The sequence below is a fragment of the Stomoxys calcitrans genome, chromosome 1 (genome assembly GCF_963082655.1).
Source record: "Stomoxys calcitrans chromosome 1, idStoCalc2.1, whole genome shotgun sequence".
In the NCBI taxonomy this organism is placed as follows: domain Eukaryota; kingdom Metazoa; phylum Arthropoda; class Insecta; order Diptera; family Muscidae; genus Stomoxys; species Stomoxys calcitrans.
The window spans coordinates 79,912,530-79,919,804 of NC_081552.1; the positions used below are offsets into that span (position 1 = coordinate 79,912,530).

The 7,275-nt window shown below is 39.0% G+C and overlaps 1 long non-coding RNA gene across 1 annotated transcript; it reads right to left on the minus strand.

The window, feature by feature from the left end:
* Nucleotides 1–5,930: 5,930 nt before the first annotated feature.
* On the minus strand, nt 5,931–6,390 carry LOC131994345 (uncharacterized). The gene is made up of 2 exons (XR_009396645.1): nt 6,267–6,390; nt 5,931–6,190 (listed from the first exon to the last, which is right to left on the minus strand). It is a non-coding gene; the product is annotated as an uncharacterized LOC131994345 (long non-coding RNA).
* Nucleotides 6,391–7,275: the final 885 nt, after the last annotated feature.

The following is a 7,275-nucleotide window of genomic DNA, read 5'->3' on the forward strand; positions in this document are numbered from 1 at the left end:
ACATTTGAACAATTTTTGTGAATACTCTAGTGAAATTAAATCCGCAAATAATACGACAATGCAAGCTGTTGGAAAGGGTGACATAAAGATGAACCTAACAACGCCAAGAGGTAATGAAATTGTAACTGTTAAAGATGTCCTCTATATTCCAGATTTGGAAGTGAATCTTTTGTCTACAAAAAAGATTGTAGATTATCGAAATAGTGTAGTATTCGATAGATCTGGATGCCGTATTATAAATTCTGACAAAAACACCATTGGAGGATTTGAAAGTCTCAAACTTTTAGCCAACGGTTATGTGGAAGGTGTACATTTGAGCAAAGATTCATTAGAATCGAATCGAATATCATGGGCGGAAGGTAAACAACATCGTCTCAGTTTCCCGTCAGAAGGCTCCAGAGCATCAAAAGCTTTAGACATTATTCATTCTGACGTATGTGGTCCTATGGAAATAAAGTCCATGGGTGGAAATCTTTATTTTGTGGCGTGATGTTACCCGGAAGGTAAGGGTATATTGCATGAAAAGAAAAAAACGAAGTTGTGGATCGTTTTCTTCAATATTAATCCGAGGTGGAAAATCAAACAGGGAAGTCAATCAAAATTTTAAGAACTGACAACGGTAAGGAATACGTGAACAAGAAACTGGCTGCTGAGTTAAGAAAAAGTGGAATAATTCATCAGACTACGATTCCACATACCCCAGAGCAGAACGGTCTTGCTGAGAGGATGAACCGGAATTTGATGGAAAAAGCTCGTGCAATGTTGTATGAAGCAGGTATGCCGAAATCTTTCTGGCCGGAAGCAGTGAATTGTGTAAGCCATATCCGGAAGAAATGTGGTTTGGACACAAGCCTAACGTAAGTTATTTTTAAATATTTGGATATAACCTCGTAAACTTGATGCAAAATCGGAAAATTGTGTATTTATCGGCTACTCTAGTACATCAAAAGGATATAGTATACAGTTTTAATCGAAAACAAGTTTATGTACGCCGAGACGTAATATTTCACGAGATCGATTTTCATTACAAGAACAAAGATAACAAAATCCAAAGCAATGGTGAAATTCCCCTATATACGATTCAAGTGGGGGTACAACCTGGTTATATCCCTGATAATCAAACCGATTTCGAGTCATTCTCAACAATCCTAGAAGATGCTTGTAAAGTATTGATGATGTTCCTGCAGCAATTGATTATGCAGATAATCAAGACGTTTCATCTGTTCCACGCAGAAGTGAAAAACTCGTAAGGGAAAAGCAAAGCACTAACCGTCAAACAAGAATGTAGCGCAGACGAGACAATAAGCCTTAAAGATGCCATAAACAGCTCTGAGAAGCTGAAATGGACTGACGCGATGAAAAAGGAGAAAAAATCTCTTGAAGAGAACAATACAGGGAAATTAGTAGAAAAGCCGCCTAGAGTCATCAAAACCAAATTGGTTTTCAAAAAGAAAAAGGAGACAGGTAACAATATCTTGTATATAATAAGTAAAAGCATGCTAAGTTCGGCCGGGACGAATCTTATATACCCTCCACCGTGGATCGCATTTGTCGAGTTCTGTTCCCGGCATCTCTTCTTAGGCAAAAAAGGATATAAGAAAAGAGTTGCTCTGCTATTAGAGCGATATCAAGATATGGTCCGGTTTGGACCACAACTAAATTATAGGTTGGAGACCTGTTTAAAATGTCAGCCAATTCGAAAAAGAATTGCGCCCTTTGGCGGCTCAAGAAGTAGTGTAGAGAGATCGATTTATATGGGAGCTGTATCGGGCTATAGATCGATTCAGACCATAATAAACACGAATGTTGATGGACAAGAGAGGATCCGTCGAACAAAATTTCAGGCAAATCGGATAATAATTGCGCCCTCTAGAGGCTCAAGAAGTCAAGATCCCAGATCGGTTTATATGGCAGCCATATCAGGTTATGGACCGATTTGAACAATACTTGTTGGATATCATAGCAAAACACGCCTTGCAAAATATCATTCCAATCGGATAAGAATTGCGCACTTTAGAGGCTCAAGAATTCCAGACCCAAGATCGGTTTATATGGCAGCTATATCAGGTTATGAACCGAATTCAACCATACTTGGCACAGTTGTTGGATATCATAACAAATTATGTCGTGCAAAAATTCATTCAAATCGGATAAGAATTGCGCCCTCTAGAAGCTCAAGAAGTCAAGACCTCAGATCTGTTTATATGACAGCTATATCAGGTTATGGACCGATTTGAACAATACTTGTTGGATATCATAGGAAAACACGCCTTGCAAAATTTCATTCCAATCGGATAAGAATTGCGCACTCTAGAGGCTCAAAAAGTCAAGAACCCAGATCGGTTTATATGGCAGCTATATCAGGTTATGGACCGATTTGAACCATATTGGGACAGTTGTTGGATATCATAACAAAACACGTCGTGCAAAATTTCATTCCAATCAGCTAAGAATTGCACAAATTGCACACTCTAGAGGCTCAAGAAGCCAAGACCCAAGATCGGTTTATATGGCAGCTATAACAAAACATGGACCGATATTGCCCATTTACAGTACCAACCGACCTACACTAATAAGAAGAAATGTTGCAAAATTTCAAGCGGCCAGCTTTACTCCTTCGGAAGTTAGCGTGCTTTCGACAGACGAACGGACGGACATGGCTAGATTGACAAATAAAATGTCGCGACGATGTAGAATATATATACTTTATGGGGTCTCAGACGAATATTTCTAGTAGTCACAAAGAGAATGGCGAAATTAGTATACCCCCCATCCTATGGTGGAGGGTATACAAATCAATTTGGGTTTGTTTGTTTGTTTCTGTGTTCCTTATAGACTCAGAAAGGGCTGAACAGATTTTCCTGAAATTTTCACAGATGGTGCATAATGATCCCGTGGTGAAAATAGGGTAGGTGCTAAGTTCGGCAGGGACGAATCTTATATACGCTCCACCGTGGATCGCATTTGTCGAGTTCTTTTCCCGGCATCTCTTCTTAGGCAAAAAGGGATTTAAGAAAACCACAATTAAATTATATGTTGGAGCGCTGTGTAAAATGTCAGCCAATTTGAATAATAATTGCGCCCTTTGGGGGCTCATGAAGTAAAATAGAGAGATCGATTTATATGGGAGCTGTATCGGGCTATAGACCGATTCAGACCATAATAAATACGTATGTTGATGGTCATGAGAGGATCCGTCGTACAAAATTTCAGCTAAATCGGATAATAATTGCGAACTCTAGTGGCTCAAAAGTCAAGTCCCCAGATCGGTTTATATGGCAGCTATATCAGGTTATGGACCGATTTGAAGCATACTTAGCGCAATTCTTGGATATCATAACAAAATACTTCGTGCAAAAACTCATACCAATTGGATAAGAATTGCGCACTCTAGAGGCTCAAGAAGTCAAGACCCAAGATCGGTTTATATGGCAGCTATATCAGGTTATGAACTGATTTGAACCATACTTGGCACAGTTGTTGGATATCATAACAAAACATGTCGTGCACAATTTCATTCCAATCGGATAGGAATTGCGACCTCTAGGAGATCAAGAAGTCAAGACCCAAGATGGGTTTATATGACAGCTATATCAGGTTATGGACCGATTTGAACAGTAATTGTTGGATATCATAGCAAAACACGCCTTTCAAAATTTCATTCCAATCGAATAAGAATTGCGCACTTTAGAGGCTCAAGAAGTCAAGACCCAAGATCGGGTTATATGGCAGCTATATCAGGTTATGAACCGATTTGAACCATACTTGGCACAGTTGTTGGATATCATAACAAAACATGTCGTGCACAATTTCATTCCAATCGGATAAGACTTGCGCCCTCTAGGAGATCAAAGTCAAGACCCAAGATGGGTTTATATGACAGCTATATCAGGTTATGGACCGATTTGAACAGTACTTGTTGGATATCATAGCAATACGCGCCTTTCAAAATTTCATTCCAATCGAATAAGAATTGCGCACTTTAGAGGCTCAAGAAGCCAAGACCCAAGATCGGGTTATATGGCAGCTATATCAGGTTATGGTTATGGACAATACCAACCGACCTACACTAATATTAAGTATTTGTGCAAAATTTCAAGCGGCTAGCTTTACTCCTTCGGAAGTTAGCGTGCTTTCAACAGACAGACGGACGGACAGACATGGCTAGATCGACATAAAATGTCGCGACGATCAAGAATATATATACTTTATGAGGTCTCCGACGAATATTTCGAGTAGTTACAAACAGAATGACGAAATTAGTATACCTCCATCCTATGGTGGAGGGTATACAAATTTGGTATCCAAATTCCGGATGGGGTACCTAGGGCGGCTGCCCCACCCTAAACCCTACCAAACATATATTTAGACATATAACTGCAATACGGGACTCAAATGAAAGGTATTTAGGATAAGAAAACGTATCTGATATCCAATTGTCGGACCAAGTATTAGGGGGACCACCCCAACCCCTATATTGGACATATTTGCCGACCATGGCAATATAGGACTCAAATGAGAGGTATTTCCGAGTAGAATACGAATCTAATATCCAAATGTGTGACCACATTTCTGGGGATCCACTCCTTCCCCACCCCTTGGGGTCCCAAACAGGACTTATTTACTGACCATGGGAATATGGGGTTTAAATAAAAGCTATTTGGGTGTAGAATTCGAATCTGATATCCAATTATGGAACAAAGCGTTTGGGTGGCCGCCATTCCCCAAAAACATCCCCCAAAGGAGACAAATTTACGACCATAGCAATATGGGGCTCAAATGAAAGGTCTTTGGGAGTAGAGCACGAATTTGATATCAATATGAGGGAAAAGTGTCTATGGGGCCATCCCACCTCCCACAACACCACCCAAATAGGAAGTATTTTCTGACTATTACAGTATGGTGCTCAAATAAGAGGGTTTTTAAAGTGGAACACGAATCCGATATATATTTTCAAGGCCAACCCACTGAGTGGTCGCCCATCCCCCAGAACATCCCCCAATCCGCTCATGTTTCCCGACTATGGAAATATGGTTTTCAAATTAAAGGTATCAAAGGTAAATGATATCAACATCCACCACCATAACAACCCCCAAATAGGACATATTTGCTCACCAAGACAATTTGGGTATTAAAGAGAGTGGAAATTAATATTTATAGTTTTTAGGACCAATATCCCTAACCGGACATATTTGCTTACTTTTGCAATAAGGAGTTTAAATGAGATTAGAAAACGAATTTGATATCCAATTTTGAGGCCAATGGCAGTATCGGGCTCAAATAAATGATATATAGATATGTGAGAATAGAGCACGTTGCTGATATATTTTCAAGGCTTAGAATTTGGGAGACCATCCCACTCCCCAAAACACCCCTAAACCGGGCATATTTACCGACCATTTTCCAAAATACCCCACAGCAATTTTTGCTGACCATCGCAATATTAGGCACAATTTAGAGATATTTAGGAATAGAAAACGAATTTTATATCCAAATGTAGGACCATGTATTTAAGGCATCAACCCTACTCCAAAACACCTACCAAAAGAGTAAACATTTTTCGACCATGCCAATATGTGGCTCAAATGAAAGGTATTTGAAATTAGAAAACGAATTTGATATCCAATTTTGGGACCACGTGTTTGGGGGACGCCTCATCCTGTAAACTCCCCTCAAAGCCTATGGGTGTTTAAATAAATGGTATTTGCGAGAAGAGCACGATGCAGATATTTTTTCAGGGCCAAGTATCTGGGGGACCACCTCACCTCCGAAAACACCCCTAAATCAGACATCGTGAGAATATCGGACTGAAATAAAGTATTTTAAGAATGGAGGACACCTTTCATCCAAACATAAATTCGTCGACTAATAAATATCATATGGGATTCAGATAAAGGCACTTATATTGTTAAACTGTTTGTCAAGCGATATACTATTGTATTTTCGTAGCATGGTATTTCACTAAAAGCTCTTTAATTGTCGAAAATAAATATCCCAAAGAAACTTTTGCTCCATATAAAGTAAAAGAAGGCGCAGCGGAGCGGGCCCGGGTCAGCTAGTTTGATATAAAGCCAGTTTAGTAGCAAAGGGCTACAAACAGAAAAAAGGAATTGACTACGACGAAACATGTTCGCCTGCAGTAAGGTACACTTCAATACGTTTTCTTATGGCTTTAGCAGCGAAATATGACCTGCAAATAGAACAAATGGATGCAGTCACAGCTTTTCTACAAGGTGAGCTGGAAGAGGATATCTATGATGACAAACCTGATGGCATTCCAATTAAAAGTGATGATGGTCATGTTTTAAAGCTGAATGGAGCAGTATATGGGCTTAAGCAGTCGAGCTTTGTTTGAAATACGAAATTGGATAAAGTTCTTGTCAAAATAGATCCAAAGTAAATCAAAATAAAAATCCTTGCATTTACATGCACAGATGGATCAAATATGACGTTTTAGGCCAAATATGTCGATGACATATTACTATTCAGCAATGAGACATCATATCGGAAAAAAACAAAAGCTCAATTAATGAAGGATTTCAAAATGAAGTTTTTAGGAGAAGCAAAGCAATGCCTAGGAATTCAAATTTCACGAAAAGAAAACAAAATTTATTTGGACAACTGCAGTCCTGTGTCAACGCCAATGGATATGAATGTCAAACTTTCAAAGGATATGTCTCCCAAAATAGCTGCCGAAATTCAAGAAATGTCAAAAATTCCGTATCAACAAGCAATTGGAAGTCTGTTTGCTTCGCAGTGCACTAGACCAGACATATGTCAAGCCATTAATAAGCTCAGTAGTTTTAACAATTGTCCTGGAAATGCACACTGCAATGCAGTAAAGCGAATTTTCAGATACCTGAAGGGAACAAAGGACGCCAAATTAACATTCTTTAAAAGTGGTAATGGAGATATAATTGCATATTCTGATTCCGACTGGGCTAGCGATTCGGATGAAAGGCGTTCAGTTACGGGATATGTAAATATTTTTCAAGGAGATCCTGTATCTTGGGCTTCCAAAAATCAATCAACAATAACATTATTGTATACAGAAACCGAATACATGGCACTCTCGACCACAGTTCAGGAGATTGTATGGCTAAGAAATTTTGAATCAGAACTCAACCCAAAACTCAATGAAAAACCCACAACAATTTATTGCGACAATCAAAGTGCAATGCATTTGGCATCAACCAGCAAATATTTAGCAAGATCGAAACATATTGATGTTCGCCATCATTTCATACGTAAAAAGAGAAAGTCAAATATTATTCA